At 33.5% G+C, this 20,132-nt stretch overlaps 1 long non-coding RNA gene across 2 annotated transcripts; it reads left to right on the top strand.

Moving 5' to 3' along the window:
* The first annotated feature begins 2,620 nt into the window (after nt 1-2,620).
* Nucleotides 2,621-7,335, top strand: LOC128881200 (uncharacterized). Of its 2 annotated transcripts, XR_008458015.1 has the most exons (5): nt 2,621-3,218; nt 3,591-4,338; nt 4,861-5,205; nt 5,891-6,159; nt 6,241-7,335. It is a non-coding gene; the product is annotated as an uncharacterized LOC128881200 (long non-coding RNA). The 2 variants fall into 2 exon arrangements; XR_008458014.1 differs by lacking the exons at nt 5,891-6,159; nt 6,241-7,335 and having other exon boundaries at nt 4,861-5,844.
* Nucleotides 7,336-20,132: the final 12,797 nt, after the last annotated feature.

Here is a 20,132-nt window from a genome sequence, read left to right as displayed (position 1 = left end):
TTTCATCGAAATACTTTCCACGTGATCTTTTCCACTTTTCCTGACGATTCAAATTCCAGGAAACAAACATTCAATGTTATTTTTCACAATTCTCTTCAGTATTTCTTTTGACTTAATTATTAATCAACGACATGCCTATGTACTCTACATAAATTACTACATACATAAGAAATACTTTGAAAATAATAATATTACATTTTAAACATGTTTATATGAAAATGGTAATGAGCACGAGATATAGTGGAACGAAAATATATTTATATCCTGCAAGTACCACAGATATATTAATCTCTTCAGAGACAAAGTATCTTTCTCGAAATAAATAAAAACTTACTTTGACGTATAATATCGTGGAGTATTTTAATAATAAATATTCCTCTCCCCAATTCTTGTTGTTATTCATTTACTATAACATTTACAGTGATTTGTAAACTAAACGAGTATGTGTATACGTTCCAGTATGTCTGAAGAGACTAAAGTTTACATAAATTGTTTCCACCACTGTGTTAACACTTTAATGGGTTGGGTTAGGTCAGTTTAAACACATAAATTCTCAGTTTACTTTAGAATTTCATACCACGTTAAACAGATGTATGTAGACTCTTGTGGCTGACTACATTTCCAGTTTTGGAAACAAGAATAAAGTTAATAATAAATAAGAAGTAATTAGAACATACTATCCATTTATGGCGAGAAAGCATGAAGTGTAATAAATAATGTGACGTATAAAAAAATAATAACAATATGCTTGCAATGTAATTCGGTGCACGGAGATAATAGCATGTTCAACACCGACAACTAGTCGTTGCTTATTAATAATCAACGAGCATTCTCTTTAGCAGTATTACGTTTTTACCGCAACTCGAATGACAACTGTGTAAAAACATATTCACTCGAAGACTGATCCGCGATTATCTCCTATCTAACTTTTCGCTCCGTGGAATGAGTTTATAATGTCTGTCCGCAATATTGATGTTTCTATCCGCATCGCACTCTGGTCTTCTTAATGTTCCTAAACAATCGTTATCCACTGTAAGCACACTAAACAAAGTGTTGATGCAGTGGTTCGCATCTTTTTGCAATTATTGGCACAGTTTGGAAAAAGTTGTCTAATTTCTACCCATCGTGACATAGTTTATAAAAACAAGATCTGTTACAGTTCTTAAGAATTATAACTTTTACAAATAGTTAAACCTCTAGAGAATATCTTGCGACTTCTTTATGAGTTTTTGAAAATTTTTTGAATTCCAAATTTCGTATCTATAGATACAAATCTACCATTCCATTATAATTATTGTAATCAATGAAACATTATATTATTCCCATTCGGATGATCAAATAAGCCGTTCACTGCACAAGTTGATTAACTCTATCAATCACATAAAAATTGTAACATTACCGACGATTATTTTTTGCCTATTCTTTCTTATTAATTTTATATACCATCAGATGAAAGCTACAAATGTATTTATGTATTCTACAATAATTATTTGAATTTATATTATAAAGGGAATTTAAAAAAAAAACAATGTACGTTGTTTCATCGTATTTCTCAACTTCTTGTTTTTTGTGAAGGTAATGGATTTGTGCGGTGAACGGTTCAAATATGAATCATTGTGTTAGGAGATATCCCCAAGCTTCGGATTATAAGACTGTAATTCTGTAATTTAAACTAGAACTCTCTAAGTGTAGAGTCTAGACATCATCCCCCTCGGACTCATCTTCTTTAAGTAGGAGATGATTAAATAATGATGACACCAAACGTAGATGGTGTTGCAGACACACAATTGCTTCAAGGGCGATGACAGAAGACCTCGTAACTTTGTTATAAATGGTATATCAGAAATTTTCTCTGTTCCCTCAAAAATGAGCATCGTAAGTAAACAACCAAGAACGTAGTACAGTCAAATCTGTTTTTTTGAGTTCTTGTTTTATACGATTTTTTTTTGTGTGCGATTTGTTTTGAACCATCTCTTTCTTTTTTTTTTTTAAATAATATGATATTGTACATATCAATTTAACGAACGCGAGCATAGAACTGCGATCGATTATTAGTAAAGGAAGGAGAGCGAAGCGACGATCGCGTATTGTTGAAACGCGTCGTTTGTTGCATTGCAAACAGTGTATGGCTTGATATTAGTTACATATTTACCAAGCGAAGTGCATACACATTATTTAACCATTAAGATGGGATTAATTTTTAAGTGAGATTAAATTTAAATTAATTATTTTTTCTATTTAGATATAGTTTTTTTATGCTTTTTATTTTATTTTTAGACGTAAGTGCTCCCTTAAAATGAATACACTTAAGTGAGACTTTTTTTTATACGGTGTATCTCCAACGTATAAACAAAATTTTCTTCAATATTTCTTCCCGAAACAATGAATACCTATTTATGAAGTTTCTGAATATTTTTTTGTGTACGTTGTATTTATGCCTTTTTATGCCGGTTGTTTTTATCTCTATCTGCCACACAAAAACAGGTTCCAGTAGATACACCCCAAAATTAAAAAGCCTACAAATAAATTCCCAGTAAATAAAGAATTCATTGACGAAAAGAAATTTTCGAGCCACAAAAAATGCACAAAGTTCAGCACTTTCGCTATTTCCAAGTGTATGCAGACCCTCACGATATCAAGGACGACGATAAGAGTTTCTCTGTAAGGTCGACCAAGTCTTCGACCACGACTTCCGGTCATCGCCTGCGAAGTCTGACGTTTACGGCTTCTTGCTGGCCGAGATCTCGGGAGTGATACGATTCGCAAGTGGGTCGTCATTGGATCGAATAAGGTATCCTCCCAGGTGAGTAGCGCGCGATGCGGTTAAAGTTTATCTAGCATCCTAACGCGTTAGTGTAAATTAACCGTCCTGGAAAAAGGCATCGCGAAAACTATTGTTCATCCGTCGTAAATCAATACTCGATCCTCTCAGACCTTCCAGCGGCCTATATCGGCGCCGTTAACTGACATTACAACGATGGCGAGCTCGCGTGCAGATAAAATCGCGACAATTAGCATACGTGAGGTCAGTCGATGGATTCAATGAGAAAGAGGTACGACGGAACGTCACACCTGCAATGTCTTGCACTCGTTGTGACGAACTGCACCAAAAATGTTCGAAAGCCTGGCAATCTGTTTGCCAACGAACCGTCAACCGTCCACGTGAACTATCTTGATGACTAACTCCATCCCTGGGACGTAGAACTGGATCTTTAAAGGTACTTGTCTCCTTTAATAGCGATGCTTTTTCAAGAAATTATCGCGGGCAATTAAAACGTTAAAGAAAAATGTTTCGAGAGCTTTGACCGATCATTTCCTAAACGTTCAATTTCTCTATTTGAAATTATCTTCCGAAATGTACAAATTAAATCTATGTAGATTCGTGCAATACGTTGGGATTGAATTATTATCCTAATTTGGGTAAAAGTTTCAAAAATTAAGAATTAATCCTAGCAATTGAATGCAAATTCTTTCTTTTTCAGTTGAAATTCTTTGTAGTATACAAGCTTATAATCATTCTATTATTATCTCATTGACAATAAGAGAAAATATTTAACTGTTGCAGAATATACATATAATTTATTTTTCAGAATTCAAGATGAAACCAGACGTTTACTATGCGAATGATCATGTAAAGCACATCGTAAAGATTGTAATATTCAAGAACATGCTTGTCATAAAATTGATTCGAGTAAAACGAGCAAAGACAAATAATAATAATAATACTATAGGAGGTATCGGCATGCGTTTTGTTTATCCGCCATAAATTCTCCAAGATACTACTCGATACATCTGCAAGATAAGGCAAACGATAGCGCTACGTTATACAAAATTCATAAGTGTGATTTATTGCATGTGCAGCGTATTGCATTCTCCCGTCGATATCTATAAATATATTACAGAAATTTCTGACTCGTTTATATTGTTCCACCAATTATATTTTCATTAATTACACGTTTCTAAATCTTATTCATTCTTATTGATGGTATTAATTCATTCTGATTACTTGATTTATTATCTATTAAGTCTTTAATTCTAGATTTTTATTCCAGTTATTTTATCTTCTTTTTCCATAGGAGCGCTGTTTCCTTTTGTTCAAAGATTTACGAATTTATATTTTTGGACAGAGGCTTGCCAAGGTTGGGACGAAAGTTATACGAGCTAACGCATATATGCTCTAAATTGAGAACCGAAGAGGATTAGGGTGTGTTTAAGGCGAGGCGGCTGGTTTTCATTAAATCGACTCCTTAATGCTTGACACGAGCAGTTCCGATGCTCTCAGGAATCAATGCAATCATTATGATCCATTTTCGTACAATTACCAGACCTCGGAGATGGGTATAATTTTATACGAATAATAAATAACAAGTAACGCCAATGCATAGCAATTTGTTCATGTATTCACTCGAACAATTTCGTGAAGTAACTTCGTGCTATAAATCTCAATAAGTATTTCATCGCTATCTGCACTTGTCGAATTCTAATTTCAAGTTATATTGCGAAGCACCTTGAATGCCAATTATTCTTGTACTATTCCATATACGTGTCCTTATGTTGTAATTCAAAATTCAAAACGTTTTTAATAATTATTATGTCCATAAGAAAATGAATCTACAAAAGTAAATTTCCAATTACAGTAATTGCTTTAATGCTCAAGTAACTATATTTATTAAATATCTAGTTATGCATTGTGAAATATTTTATTTTATTGTTCAAATTCAAAATTTTACTGAACGTACCGGACGAAGCAACGTATTTCATTAAAGTTTTCTTTATTAATTATTTAAAATTTCCACTTAAATACGAGTTTTTATAACGTCTGATAGAACGTACGTTTGATCAAACTTGAAATTTTTACAGAAAAACGTCCACCGCCGTCTCGTCCGCGCGTTTCAGGGCAATGTGGTTCATCGACATTGAAGAACAATTAGATTTCCGCGAAAAAGACGTCCCTACTGGGACGAAGATAATTGCTGGTAATGACCTGCGTGTACACGATGAAGACAACTTGCTGGGTGAAATGTAGAACGCAATATCACACACGCAAAGAAATACATTCTTATCAAAAGCATTCTTGTCTCGCAGAAAAACAGAGTTGACAGTGGAGTGCTCGCGAAAGGAGTGGTAATGATGATGATGATCCTGTTATACTATTTCCGAGAATGTCCATACGTGGGCTTTGGTTCACACGCACGCGCACGCATAGTGGGTAAAATATGAGAATTCTCTGTCAGTGTATCGCTATGTTTTGTATCTAACGTCTGGATGTCATCGAACTTTGCTATTTGTCGAAGAAAACTAAAGTTCTGGCCAACAAACGATCGTTTAGTTTAGTATTTATATTTTCTATTCGATAGAGTATCCATTTCAGGGAAAGAAAAGAAAAGCATCAGGAACTGTTTAAGATTTCTTTTTGTGCAGCAGTTATTTTAGAATAAGGTAGCATAATAAACCCTGCACGAAAGCACTTACTTAGAATTTCTATTAAACAGGATTTTATGCAAATTTATAATCTCATTAAATTTGAATTATTAAAAGGAATTCGTATCTGCTTCATTCCTTGATTATTACTAGTAACTTGGTTATTGTAGTGACACAAATATCGCCTTTAATGCGATAAAGATTATAATTCATTTCTATTATTAATATCATTCTTAAACGTCTTAATTACCTATAAATAAGTATATGGAATTATGTATACATAAATGTATATTAAAAAGGAGCATAATCGTATTATGAAACCTAGCCACAAAGGATTCAATAAATAATGACTAAATGTTATTATTGACAGTCAGGTGTTAACTCTTACACTGATTATAGCTTTACCATAAATGAGACGATATTACTGAAGGATGTGAAACATTCAATTAACATAATCATTTTCTTATAGCAAATCACTCAAGCTTTCATAACATAACGCAGCAAGTTGATTCATTGAGGATGTTGATAAACGAATTAAATTACTCTCGTACAGAGAATCGACGGAGGCGTACACTGTAACGTTTTGAAATGCAAATTGGCAATTCGATCAATCCGTAACACAAAACGATTCATCCTGTATGATCATTTTTATATCTGCTTGTGATTAAACAGCAGACTGACTCACGAGAGAGAAATAGGTGTTCTCTAAGAATTTTTACAAGAGAAGTACAAGACCCAGTAATTATTGATTTTTATATAATGTTGTAAAGCGTATTTATCACACATCGAGATTTTTTAATGTTGAAAATATGATTACAGTTTATTTGCAGGACCTCTTGAAATATGGACCACGATAAATCGATTTGTGAGTTGGTAGAATATAAATTTCATAAATCTTAAGCATTAGAAACCTTGTTATAAAAGGGATATTTATATATTTATGTTTGTCACATATTAATTTTAGCCAGTTCTTTTTATGTGTTAATGTAATAACCTCAATTCCAATGCATATTTACATATATCATAGATGATTATATAATAAAACAAAGAGTTGAAACATAAATGAGTTAGTGATAGCTTATTCGAGACCGCAAAGTTATTATTCGGAATGCGAGAAATATTTGTTCTTAATGATGAAATTCCACCGTGTAGAATGTTTGACTATTAATTTCAGGTGGCTCTTAACGGTTTCTTTACTTCCTATGGACGTTATGCAAGAATACGTTCTAGCTCGGCATTGTCTGCATAGCAGAATATACGGTCTATGCACGCTTCCTTGTAAACCGTTAAATTTGCAGCCAATGATTCTGCACGTTCGATTGAACGCCAAGAGAGAATGCTGCACAAATATGGGGGTAAAGACAGCAACTTGTCAATGTAATAGGAACGCAGTGAGAAGGCAGGAAAAGATTGATGCGTACAAATCGTACGCGGAGAATTGTTAAATGAAATGCAATCGACTCGCGTTTGATTTAGTCGCGTCAATCAAGTTAATTTATTTAAGATCTCAATCACCTTTATGTGGTTCTCTTCAGAAGACACAAACTGCGATATAATTAAATAAAAATTACGTAATTATTTGATATAATTACACCTTTGACAAGCTATATTATATATTATGTAGTCTAACTTTTCAAGACAACAAATCTGTCATACATATTTTTCTATATCAATTTAGTTCTGTTTTTCAATATATACTCTTCTCGAAATATTAGCTTATACATTATTCATATAATAAAGCTTGGCATAGCAATAATTACGTAAAACACATTTTTACAAACAAGCTAACAAAGTAACTGATTTTTGTTTACACTAAGAAATAAAATAAAGTATTATAAATATTGTTTGTTGCTTCAAATGGTTGAGTTGTGAATTAAAGTTATATTATAAATAAATCTTTCATTCCTAAGTATATTTACATAATCGACACGCTGATTTGTGAATTGATTTACAAATCACTTCTCATCAATATAATTGTAAAGACTCAAATCGTAGACAAGGTTGGGTCTACAGTTCAATGAAAATATCACGAACGTCAATCAACTGTACTAATAATGCATTTCACGAGATTAATTAACGAATGAGATAAGCCTTCTCTATTTTCTACCTCATATGATTTAAAATAGCTTTTATCGATCGTCAAATTTTTCCTTCGAGTTATCTCTTCATTCAACTGCCTTACTTTATTAAAAGAAAATACTTAAAAATTTCCTAATTCTTTTCAAAGCGTTTGTTTCATTCGTCTTTTTCCAAATAAAATCGTGAATCCATAATTTGTAACATTCTGCATCAAATTCTGTTCGATTTATATTTTTAAATTGAGAATGAAATTTTTATCACTCATAAATCCGAATACTTCTAGTAAAACACATTACAGCATAAGTATATCTAGAACACTTATGTATCGATTCTTTCGCAATTCTTGGCGCTGTAAAAAGTTGCTTTCAATTTTTTTTCGTTAATCCACGAAGGACGACGGTTTTGTGCTTGTAATGCTTACATAATTATAGCGGGAACAGTTTGAGTAGAAGCAGTAACGCTGCATTACAGACAATACCGTAAATACGAAACATCTGCGCTCGAGGAAATAATATAACGTGTATTTTTAATTAGCCATAGCAATATTTTACAATGAAAATTGGATATAAAAAAATTAGAAAAGTACTAATAATCAACTGATACCTAGACAGAAGAAATCATATATAAAATTACAAATATCTAAACAAATGTTCACGATGCATGAAGAATTATTAAGTTTTTAACGGAAGGATACGTCTTCATTGTCAATAATATAAAAAAAAAATTCAAAAAATTATTATAGTTGATTTGGAATTCCCTGGTTTTCTTTATCGAGAATCGAACGTACCTATTAGTCATGCTTGATGCATTCACGTGTAAACGTCTTTAATTCCACAGTGAATTATCTCTTATATATCTCAGAAATGTAACGTCACTAATTTGAGATAATGGACCAAATGTTCTCGGTATCGTTTTTGTAATTACTGTTCTTCTGGAGAATCATATAAGTTTCATATAATAAAGTAAACACTGCATAAGCACAGCTTATTTATCCATCAGTTTAAAACCACACATCTTTGAGCAATATCGGTTGCAAAGTAGTCGAATTTGACATACTCTTTACTTGTCATATCGAAACAAACCGTAAACCAACATTCGAAACGTTCATGTGAAAGCTAACTATGATCAGATTACAATCATCCATATTATTGTTTCAATATTTACCAGCAGTATTTATTATTAATAAGATAAACAGTTGTTCTTGCGTTATTTTATGAATAAAAATAAAAATGTAGACACGTTATTAAAACATAACTTAAAAAGCACCTACGCAGCATAAATTTTTCTTCTCAACAATTTGTGTCTTCAGAAGTTCGTTATTTCCAAACCTGTGTAAATTGGACTTATGTTTACAAGATGAACAGCTATTTATAAATTAATCTTTGAATAAAGACGCGCAAACAAATGGTTCACAGCAAAGAAACAAAAATTTATGCGTTCAATGGAGCCGTAGATAAATCGCAGTTGTGTTGCTTTTGTTCGCCAATCTGTTATTCGAATGAAGTGTTTTCCATTTTTAGCATTTCTATCGCAACGGGGAAAACGGGAAGCAGCGTCTCGAATGGCTGCAGAATCAAAACCGTGGTGTTACCTGGAGATCGTCGTCGGTTTTAATCGTGATATCCCTACTCTGGTACCAGCTACCCGAGTACCACAGCAGTTAGATACCTACGTGAGACCAGCTGTTTTCTATGCTCGGCAGCCCCGACAGTTGTCTCTGAGTGACTCTTACGAAGAGTTCGTTTCTCTGAGAGCTGCTGTAAAGGTTGTGACAGAACCGGCACCTGAGAGAAATCACAGAGAAATCTTCGGAACGTTCATCTGGACGGACTACAGTCAACATCGCAGTGAGTTGCGACATTTTTCACCAGATATCAAATTTATTTTCCTATTTTGATTCGGCGCGCTTTCATCGCCGTAGATCGACGCTACTTGCTTCCGTTTAACACCGACGAAAGGCTGTACGAAAGTTCCTATTTAGGATTAAGTGTGACCGACAACACGAGCAAATTTACGAGTGTTACTTGTCGTTGATGGAATCATTAGTGACATCGAGGAAAAGACAGGTTTCTTCGAAATTTACTAAAAACGGAAAGTATACGAGTGACATAAGTCAGTGAATGACTATTCGGCTGTCAACATTAAAGCGTTAGTTGAAAATACGCATTTTACCTAGCATTGATTTTTATAAACAGCAAAATCTTTGTTTTTCTTCAGTGTTTCTAATTATTTCATTAATGAGTGTAGCAGGTATGCTACCACTAATTGAAAAGCTGTCTGTCACAAACCGCGTTACATAAAGAAGGTTCATAAACATGCGATTATTCGCAATGTGTCTTTAATCTAGAGTAATTTTACGACATATTTATCAAATATAAGGTATTTTGTGAAAAATTGGGAATTAATGAGTCAACTTGTTTGCAGATCGTGGTTTAGATCATTAAAATTACTAAAAGAATTTTTCTTCATAGTTTTATTAATTTTCATTTGTGAGAAATTAATATGGCATATCATATTTAAATTATTCATTTGCAATGTGCGTTATCTCCACCCTAATTAGCGTAACGTCACATTTCCATAGTTGCTTATTTCATTACATGGTTGGTATGCATTCTATATTTTCATAATTAAGTATGATAATCCACTAGGTTTGTTTCTTAATAATAATAATATACTTCGTATTAAAAATATGCATTTTAACTAATGATTTGAAGATTCTATATCTTTCAGTCTCTTATTAGACGAACTTTGCACATTTTGAGGATAAATTAACTAAAATTGGCAAAATTTTCACCTAGACAAAAAATTTCAAATAACAAATAAGTGGTCGAAATCATACAAAAATTACAGTTTAAATTATACGATCAGTTTACGTTTCACGTTTGACAAATTAAAGATAAAGTGAATAATTTTCCAATGAAATAAATGTTGCAATAAATAGTTACTCAGAGTTTCTATTCGTCACCTATCGTTCGAAAAACTTTAATCCATTTCTGTATGCGACGCGCAGTAGCCAACCTGTTAATTGCTGCAACTTATGCGAATAGATTTTCTTACTTTCGTTTTGATAAAGTAACGCAAGCGATTCGCGTTGTGTTTGAGCAGCAAATTTGCTCGCTCGAGATAATTAGAAAGGTTTGCGATTATACAACTCTGTACGGATTTTTCACACGAGTTGCACGCGTACCTAAGTCGTGGCTTGAAAAAATATTCGTGGATGATCAAAAGTATGCCGATGGCGCGTGAAGAATTTGCAATTGAAGCCATGAATTTTAAAATAGCACGAATCACATCGAATATCGTTTCTAGAAAAAGAGTTTGATTTTTATTTACTTCCAATTCTTCATTAATATTTGTTATTCTTCCTATGGGTATTGTTTACGTGTACATCTTCGTTATGCTTATACTTCTAACATTGTCGGTTTAGCAGTGATTTTTAAAACTTCTACTATAAAAATATTTATTTTATCAGGATATTTCTTTTTGATTTATTTTAAAAATTAAATTTAACAAAATTTATTCATAGCGCGAATCATTTCATGTCGTTATTTGTATTTATAGCATCTTAAGAATGAGATTCCTTTATTGTTTCAAGTCTTATTATGGCGAAGATCGAACGAAGGCAGTTTTAACCACGATTGGATTACAGGTATTATGTCCTTTTCAAAATTCTATAAGAATAAAAGTAATCTCATATTAGTCGTTTAAAACGAAGTTAATGCCACAAATAAACTAAACATATTATAATAAATAGAACTATAAAAGTAACAAGGTTTCTAATTTATTTTTGACGATGATTTGCAATGAAACTGACCAAAAAGTTAATATATCAGGTCGTCCTAAAAGCTTATGCCACTTATATTTCTGCTACTCAAATTAATATGTAAAACATACCCTTAAGTGTTAAAAAAAAGAAAGGTAATCTCTCTCATTTTAGAATATTCTCCCACCATTCTGACATAGTCACTATAAAATTTCTGTAGTTTCTTTATTAAATATTGGCACAGTCTGCAGCACGAACTTATGGGACGACCCAATATAAACTGGTATGTTTTGCATGTAAATATATAAATAATGTATAAAATATCAAATATTTACATATTATTATATACATTTTTATTCGTTTGTAAGCAAAGAAAGTTAAAAAAAAAACAGAAACAATTTCAACAATCACGAACATTGTAGTTACTTTGCAATAAAAACTATTGTCTTAATGTCCACTTAAAATACCAGTAACGTAAAAAATGAACAGGAAAATAGAGGATTTCGAATTAACGAACATAGGCGGCCCAGTTTACTCGAATTGTGTCAAAGATGGACTCCGGCTGTTTAGGAATTCATGGCTTCGATAGTCGCTCGGGCGATGGACGGTGATAATTAGAAGTCGTTGGCAGGTGTCGCGTGTTCTTAGAATAGTTTCATGAACGTAAAAATTGGGTTAACCAAACAACAACAGTTATTTTGCATTCCGTCTACCGAAAATTTCGAAACGTGGTCTGGTGACAAGTTCGTGGAGTGACAGTGGAACGAGCCTCTATTACCTCTACTGAAAAGTAGAACGAGTGGATTACCGGTCGGACCGGGAGTAGCGTCCGTATCAGATAAGTACTGTAGTTAGAGCCTTACAGAGCGTTCCGGGGGAAAGAAAACGTCCGTAACCGTGGAGAAAACGAATCCACGGAGTGCGACAGAGAATTTAAAGCTTCGCGAGCAGAAAGCTCGAGCAACTTGAACGGCTGCTAGCGACATAATTGTGGTTATTGAAGTACAAACAGGGAGAATTGAAACGCAAATACAGAAGAGACCACTGGGAATAATAAATAAACAGTTTGAAGATCGGTTTAACAAGATAATCATTCGTGTGTATACAAATTCAAGGATGATTACCTTTGCAGTTTCGAACTAGTATTTTACATTTCGACTCTTTCTGTTATGCAGTTGGTTACAGTGGGTGTAGAATGTATTCGTACACCGATCAATTTCCCAATAAAATTTTTCTGTGAAATTGTAGTTCATTAACTTCTTTTTTTATAATCAATGATATTTTACATATTCTCGAAAGTCTCTCAGATAGGTATAGTCCAAACAACATTTACTGGTTAATATAATTTGTGAAATGAACAAAATAAAATGCGTACAAGTATGTGCGCAAAAGTAGGTACAAGTATAGAAGCAATAAGTATTTGTACGATTCTTATGACGAACCATTTACAGGAGAGTTTGTAACGTAAACACATTAGTGTTTTCCAGGAAAAGTTCTTTCCAGGAAAGAACTTCTTTCTAAATTCTTTCCAAATTTCCAGGAAAGTACTTTTAAACAGTTGTGCGAATATTTATTGCTTCAACATTTTTATCGATTAATTGTTTTTTTTTTTTGTAATCTATCTATTCTAGAGATTTCCGAGAATATGTAGAATGTCATTGTTTATAAAAAATAAGTTAATAAATTACAATTTTACACAGTTTTTTTTGGAAATTGACCGCTGTACGAATACTTTCTACACCCACTGTAAACTTCTGAGTCTATAAACGTTACGATTGAATTTAATAAATTGACGTACAAGAAGGTATATGTTATTAAACATACGAACTCCATGACATTTATATATTATTATACTACTTGTAATATAATATTTTATGCACTCTTCATATTTACTAGAATATTTATACATTATAATGAAAATATTTTTCTATATGGAACACGATATTTCCTTAGTGCTCGATGACTGTTTCGTTTTCCCCGACTCGACCAGACTAACGGTCTAATTGTTTTAATCGTGAACTTGAGAAAAGCGTCCTGTCTTATCGCAGAGTATTAGAGCAATAAGCAACATCATCAAATATCATCGGAAAAAATATTTAAATAATGCTTTATCCACGGCCAAAGAAACGAGGGTAAGAGAGAAAGAGATGATGAGAGATAAGGAGAGATATCGCGCACCTGTACTGAACCATATAGGGATAACGACCATCGTATCCGAGACGGTGCGACGATAAATCGCAGAAGACGTAACGGGTGATTTATGTGAAATCGACCGGTTTTCGCTGCTTTTGCGGAATGACCGAAGGGTACAGAAAAATAAAGACACGGTCAGAACTATGGACGAATGCTTTTAGCGTAATTACTGTACCTAGGTGAGAGCCGCTGATGAGTCTTATAGATCTCTTTCCGTCTCTGCTTTAGCGTGGATTGAAACTGTTCGAAATCACGAAATTCGAAGCAGGGATAACAGTGATATCGAAGGAATTATCTTTACAGCTTACAGATGTTATAATTAAATTTAATGAATAATTTGAATTGTCTCGGCCGTAGAATTTTTTTATAGGTATTTGTATATTATGAATAAATTTTAAATGTAACATTGAATATTATTATTCGAATAAAGAGGGACTTAATAAAAATAGAGGCGGGGAAAAAGAGCAATGAGCTTTGAAGGACGCATAGAAGAGTCAGGAAAGCTATTGGTTAAAGAATGTTAGAAGGAAATAAAAGACAAATTAGAGGAAAATAAAAGTGTATGGGAAGGAAAGAGGAAACGATATTACGAGAGAAATGGATATTTATGTGAAGACATAGAATGAGAGAAGCAAGAACAGAAATAAGGAAAACAATATCCAAAAGAGGTAAAGATGTACTAATGCACTTCATGAGAAATACCCCATTTGTAACAATTCTGTAATTAAAGCAGGGAAATTGCTTTGTTTAACCAAATAAATATATTTCGAATTTATATGTGATAATTATTCATGGAATGTTTTTCTTTAAACAGCTATATGTATTTTATTTCATATACAGCTTGCACATATGTAGAGAATATTACTTTTCTTGCAACAGTTAAAATTAATGTATCTCTGCAGCAGCCAAAGAATTTTTCATTTACATATTTCTACCCTTTGTCTTCAATGTGAGGATTCGGAAGCTCATTCTAAACAAGTTGCAAGTTTAAAAATGATAATTTACTCCACAAAAGTTAGCACCGTTCCTCCAACAGCTACGAAATCAACAATCCTTTTAAATATCTTCAAATCTCTCGAAACACGTTCAAACCTAGTCAAAGACGTATCTTTTCACTGAAACCTAGAATGTTACTCCAAAAAATGTTCCACTGGGCACGAAATGACCCAGCCGAGACTAAGAAACAATGAGAGCTAGAAGAGGTTCGTTCCGTGCAAGCATTTCAAGAAGTGCCGAAGATAACTATGCGATAGTTCGAAGAAAAGAATAACGTGTACCGTTGAAGTCTTCAGTCAGTCGCATTTGAAAACTTGCAGTGTCGACAGTGTAGACAATAATATTCCGGTTTTCTTACTTGCAGTAAGTACCAAAACATCGGTGCTACGTTCAACGATTTCCCTTTGACATTCCAATCATGTTTACAACACGAAAATTCATTGCACCTCAGTTTGGAAATATTAAGAGTACAAACGTATTTTTCGCCCTATAATAAATTATCACAGAATAATTTTAAATAGCATTCTTATATTTTTTTATATCGAATACATAGCGTCGATTAATTCACATCACTGCATTCCCTTCTAATGTACCGGTATTGAAAGTATTTTAAAATGATCTGTAACCTTAAGTATACATTCATGACAATATTTATGATTTACTTATTTCTAGTGTAAAGGTTCGCCTATATGTAAACAAACACATTTCAGATTATATAGTAAAATTTTGTGCATAGAATAAACATGACTTTGTATGAAACATGCCAGATTGCACAAAAAAGAAAGATTATACCTATGTTGTTATTCGTGACGCCTCTCTAATTATTCTAATTCGCCATGTTACGGATAGATGTTACTCTCACTTAATTCTTAGAAAATACGATCAAGCAGAGGTCAATTTTATTTTTGAGTCACTTACTATTTATATAAATATGTTACTTTGTATTAAAAAGTAATCTTAAAGTGCACATCTCAATGTATGCGAGGCTTGAGGACGTTAAATTCGAAAAAGAGTAGCTCGGTTGACAATGAATGTTCAAAAACAACGGGTCCGTCGTAAAAGCCATGAATTTCGGGAATGTCGTGAATAACAATCGTGAAAATAGATTGCGTTGCGCACGGTGAAAAAATAATCTTGGGGCATGATATCATCGGAAAAATCGAACACCCCCGCGTCGAGTTAGCGCGAGTTTAAACGACATCTTTAACGATTCCCATTTGCGTAATCCACCTACCAGATGTCGCGACGAAAAGGCGTTAATCCAACAGTTTCATATTCAGTAATTTATTGACGCAGCCTCTAGTTAACCAATTTAGATTTTATGAGCGTACGATCTGCGCAAAAATCAAACGAAACCGGTCGGCGACGACCGATGTAATTTATCGCTTCGATGAAAGGATGTCGTTTGCTCGATGATGAATTTACTCCGGACGCGGAAAACTGATGAAAAGCGATTCATTGGCGGTTGACTAGCGGCATTTTAATTTTCCATGACAGCATCACATAGTTGAAATAATCCGCGTGACTAGTGGGCATGCTTCAAGCATGCGCATAGATAAAGCAGTCGCGCTTATAGTTAACGCTAAACCCGCTAAACCTACCACGACTGGTCAAATGACTGTTTTCAAACATTTGTATACAGTTCTTGTATACAATGTGTAAATCATATACAATTTTTTCATGCATTATCCAATTTAGCACCACGAGAAATATGTTTGAATTCAATTGAAAAAAGGATCTTTAAAACTAGTCATTTGTTTGATTACAGTAGAAATAGGTACAAATGAAACGTTGGTAGGTTCGGTGCTAAATCTTCTAAAAGTCTTTAATATAGCAAACGTCTTTTATTTAGAATTGTTATTCTTCTCAATTATTAGATACCATAGAAAAAATGTTATTTATTGATTTTCATTTTTACAGGGAGTGATTTAAGTAATTGATATGTTATGACATAGTAAAATCGGATGCAAATGATTAATAGAAATATATAGCACGGGGTTATTAATCATTTTTAATGATCAAAGATAGATTTTATTTCAGCAGTAATCAAAGGTATGTCAAGAAGAAGATGATTAACACTCTCTTCCTCAAAATTGTTGTTTTCAAAGCTATTATTTTTTTTTATAATAGTGACAAATTTTTATAGCTAACGACAAAAATAGTTCAATCACTAATACATCGACTTTAGAATGAATTAGTGTAAAAAAAATCACGATAATTTCAGGCCAATAGAAAATGTGACGGTTCTTTATGTATTTTTCAATGTTTTCCTTTCGCAAATGAATAAGTTCAATAAGAGTCATTCAATAAACAATTGTTTTTTCTGTTTTCAATAAAATCATAGATACTGAATACTATACAAGAATAATTACACCGGAACGCATTGCTTCGATCGTTGGAAATCGTGATGATGAAAAAATGATTATAATTGAAAGCAACAATCTTTATGCAGGGTCATATTGAGTATCAGTAACAAAAAAGGAATGCATCGATTGAGGAAAAGCCAGCTGTAAATAATATCGTGCATGAAGCGTGCGTCGCGGTGTAGACGTGATATGAGAACGTCGTCTTTCGCTTAGCGCACGGATGATCTCACCCGAATTAAATCCATCATTGGATCAGCTAATACGGTCCTTCCCGCGAAACAAATACAACGCGCACGTTTCGTATTAACCCAGATAAGGTTGATTTTTTTTTAAATATCGTACCATAAGCAGTTTGTATACGACATATGTGCATTATTAGCCACGTAACATCAACAGGCTCTCCTGGAAGTGCATACGTCAATCTAACGTATCTAATCTTCGTAATTTATATTCGAAGTAGAAATTTCACACGGCCTGTCACGTGTAGTGTATATGTAATGTATCATGTTAACTTTATGCATTGTGTATACAGAATATGTTTGAGTAATTAACCTCTATGGATCTGGGTAACTTTCAGGTCACACGCTAATATATCGAGATTTTACCAAATAATTTTAGTTTTTTTTTGCAAAATTACGCATACGTCTCTGGTAACCAATAACAATATTAATGACGGTTGACAGCACCATCAAATTGAAATATTAAAATAAATGCCTTGCAAGTTGTTTACAGAAAATAAAAATTCGACCCATAGAGGGTTAACATAATAACTTTAGTATTTCGTTTCGAATACATGCATGTACTTTTTGATTATGTTTAGCATACATTTATCGTATTCATGACTGAATATAGACCTGGAAATTCAAATTTTGATACGTTCAAACGGTTGGATAAATTTGAACGCTTGAAGTTGCTTTGAAAAAACGAAAGTCATATTAAAAATCGTTAAAGGAGCAGGATCAGATTTGATTAATACGTGAAAAGATATTTTCTCAAAATACCAAGGTGAAAGTCAAGGTATCAAGGGAGATACATTTGCCATGTAGTCTGCCGAACAATCAGGGTTTTAGCAAGCTGTCCGCAACTTCTTCAAGCCTGATGTAGAATTTACTGTACGTGGACTTCAAGATTATTTTTTACTACAAAATAATTTCTGCAAATAAGTGTCCTATACTAATTATTGATTTTCGTTCGAGAATATTTCGCCATCTGTCAAAAAACATTGCAAATAGTTTATCATTGATCATCATAGTAGGATCAAGAGCAAGTATTTACATTGATATTTTTATTATGCAACGTGCCTTATTTCACTTGAAAATTATATTTAATTCTTAGACGAAATTTTCGATTAATAATCTGAGATACGTTAAATTAAATTAAGACGAATAGCAGACGAAGAAAAAAATATTCAAATTTAATGTGGATAATATTTCTCAGGAAATATCTAACAAATTGATTTGAAATTTAAACTATATTTACAATAACATTCTCTGCAACGGCACATGTGGTTTTTCGTTTTCTTTATTATTTTCTGAGAAAACTTTGAAACCTGTCGGTTCTTCTTCTAGAAAATTTATATTTTTTTCTTGAGGACGCTTATCATTCTTACAAAATCAATATTTTAAAAAATTTCTAGATGCACCGATAACTATATTCATGCAGTACCTAAAAATTTGTATTTCTTTCAAATGTGATGCTAAGAAATTCGGATAGTATGGTACGAGAACGTTTATATTTCCTGTATAAATTAACCGTGAAAATTGACAGAAATATTGTTCGACGTACTGCCAACATCCATGTAAAACATGTATACTAGATACTCCATATTGTCAGAAAAAAGATGTCTAAATATAAACATTTGAGCTATGCTCTTTGTGTAAGGCCTAATCTGGCAGGACCCTTTGTATCCTTAGATGAAAAGTAGTGTTCTCTCTTATATGAACACTGACTACTACAACGTTATAACCTTCGTTCCCATGAAAAATAATAAATTTCCAAAATCTGGTCTTAATATAGACTGCCTCTCAGATATAGAAACATATAGAACTATATCTATTCGTTCGGTGAATTACTCCTCGTTCGATTGGCACCTACCGTCACCGTTACTCTCAATTCCATCGGTACGGAGGTGGTTCTAATTTCTTGAAGAAGGTCGGCTATAAAGTGTCTCGTAGATAAGACGAAAATGAAGAACGAGCGAAAGACGAACGACCCAGATCTCCGCAAAGATGTTCGCGTCGCGTACGAAAGACGTTAAACGCAACGGCGTGGGTGACGATTAACTTCGTGTAGATTGTGGCGGGAACGATTAAATAATTTGTGGCGATAGGGACCGGCTGTCGCACTCATCGAGGATATGACCATCTGCATGCGTAATGCAACCTGGATGCGTCGCTCGTTAACGTAACGTTCCGTTTCACTCGACGTACGTAATTCGTAACGGTGCTGTACCTACACGCGTTGAGCGTGTCCTCGATCTAAATCTATGACCCGAGTCGAGGGAACTGTTAAACGATCGAACAGCTTCGTTTTCGAAACGGTTAACCCCTCTACGCTGATAAGGGAGGCACTCAGCGTCGAAAAGTACCCGACAACGAACATTTTCCAAACTTTTATCTCAATACCTACTGATAATTCGCGTGTATTCCCTCCCTCAAGCATTCGCGGTCATATGTCGAACGAGGATCGATGGAAATGTACCGAAATCGGAAAATCTGAACTGCGAAGCCGATAACGAGTCTTTCAAAAGCCACACATTTGGCGAGTTCATTTATCGAATTGGTTAAATGAATATCTGCCGCTTCTTGGTTTGAATACCATTCCATTCATTATCACTTCTAGTACACAACAAATAGTGGAACCAAGTCGCAAGTTCTTCTATCGAGAGAATGAACGACATGTGGTATTAAACTGTCAACAAGGTTTTAAGATAACAAGTTATCGAGGATTGTTTTCATGTATAATCCAGCTTAATCTATAGGTGACAAACCCAGTCACAAACATTCTGTCAATCATGTGTGTAAATATTGTACCATCAATGTCCAAAGAATTCTGCGTCATCCTAGCTTCAATGTCTTTCACGAAATTTTCTAAACCTTGCCCTATCTTATCATTCCCTCTGCTCTTCGTATGATCTTCAAAGCTATTATGCGCATGATTTTCGGTTACCTATTGAGGGGTATCCTTTTAGATTTCCACAGGCTTAAAAAGAAGAAAATCGGGAATAATAAATCGTGTTTGAGACTTTTCAGTGATTCAGCGATACTCGCCTCATTTGGGCACTTTATCTTCATACATATTTGTATATTTAATTT

The sequence above is a fragment of the Hylaeus volcanicus genome, chromosome 8 (assembly GCF_026283585.1).
Source record: "Hylaeus volcanicus isolate JK05 chromosome 8, UHH_iyHylVolc1.0_haploid, whole genome shotgun sequence".
NCBI lineage: Eukaryota > Metazoa > Arthropoda > Insecta > Hymenoptera > Colletidae > Hylaeus > Hylaeus volcanicus.
The sequence above is the reverse complement of the archived record's forward strand: the minus strand, read 5'-3'. Positions and strand labels throughout refer to the sequence as shown.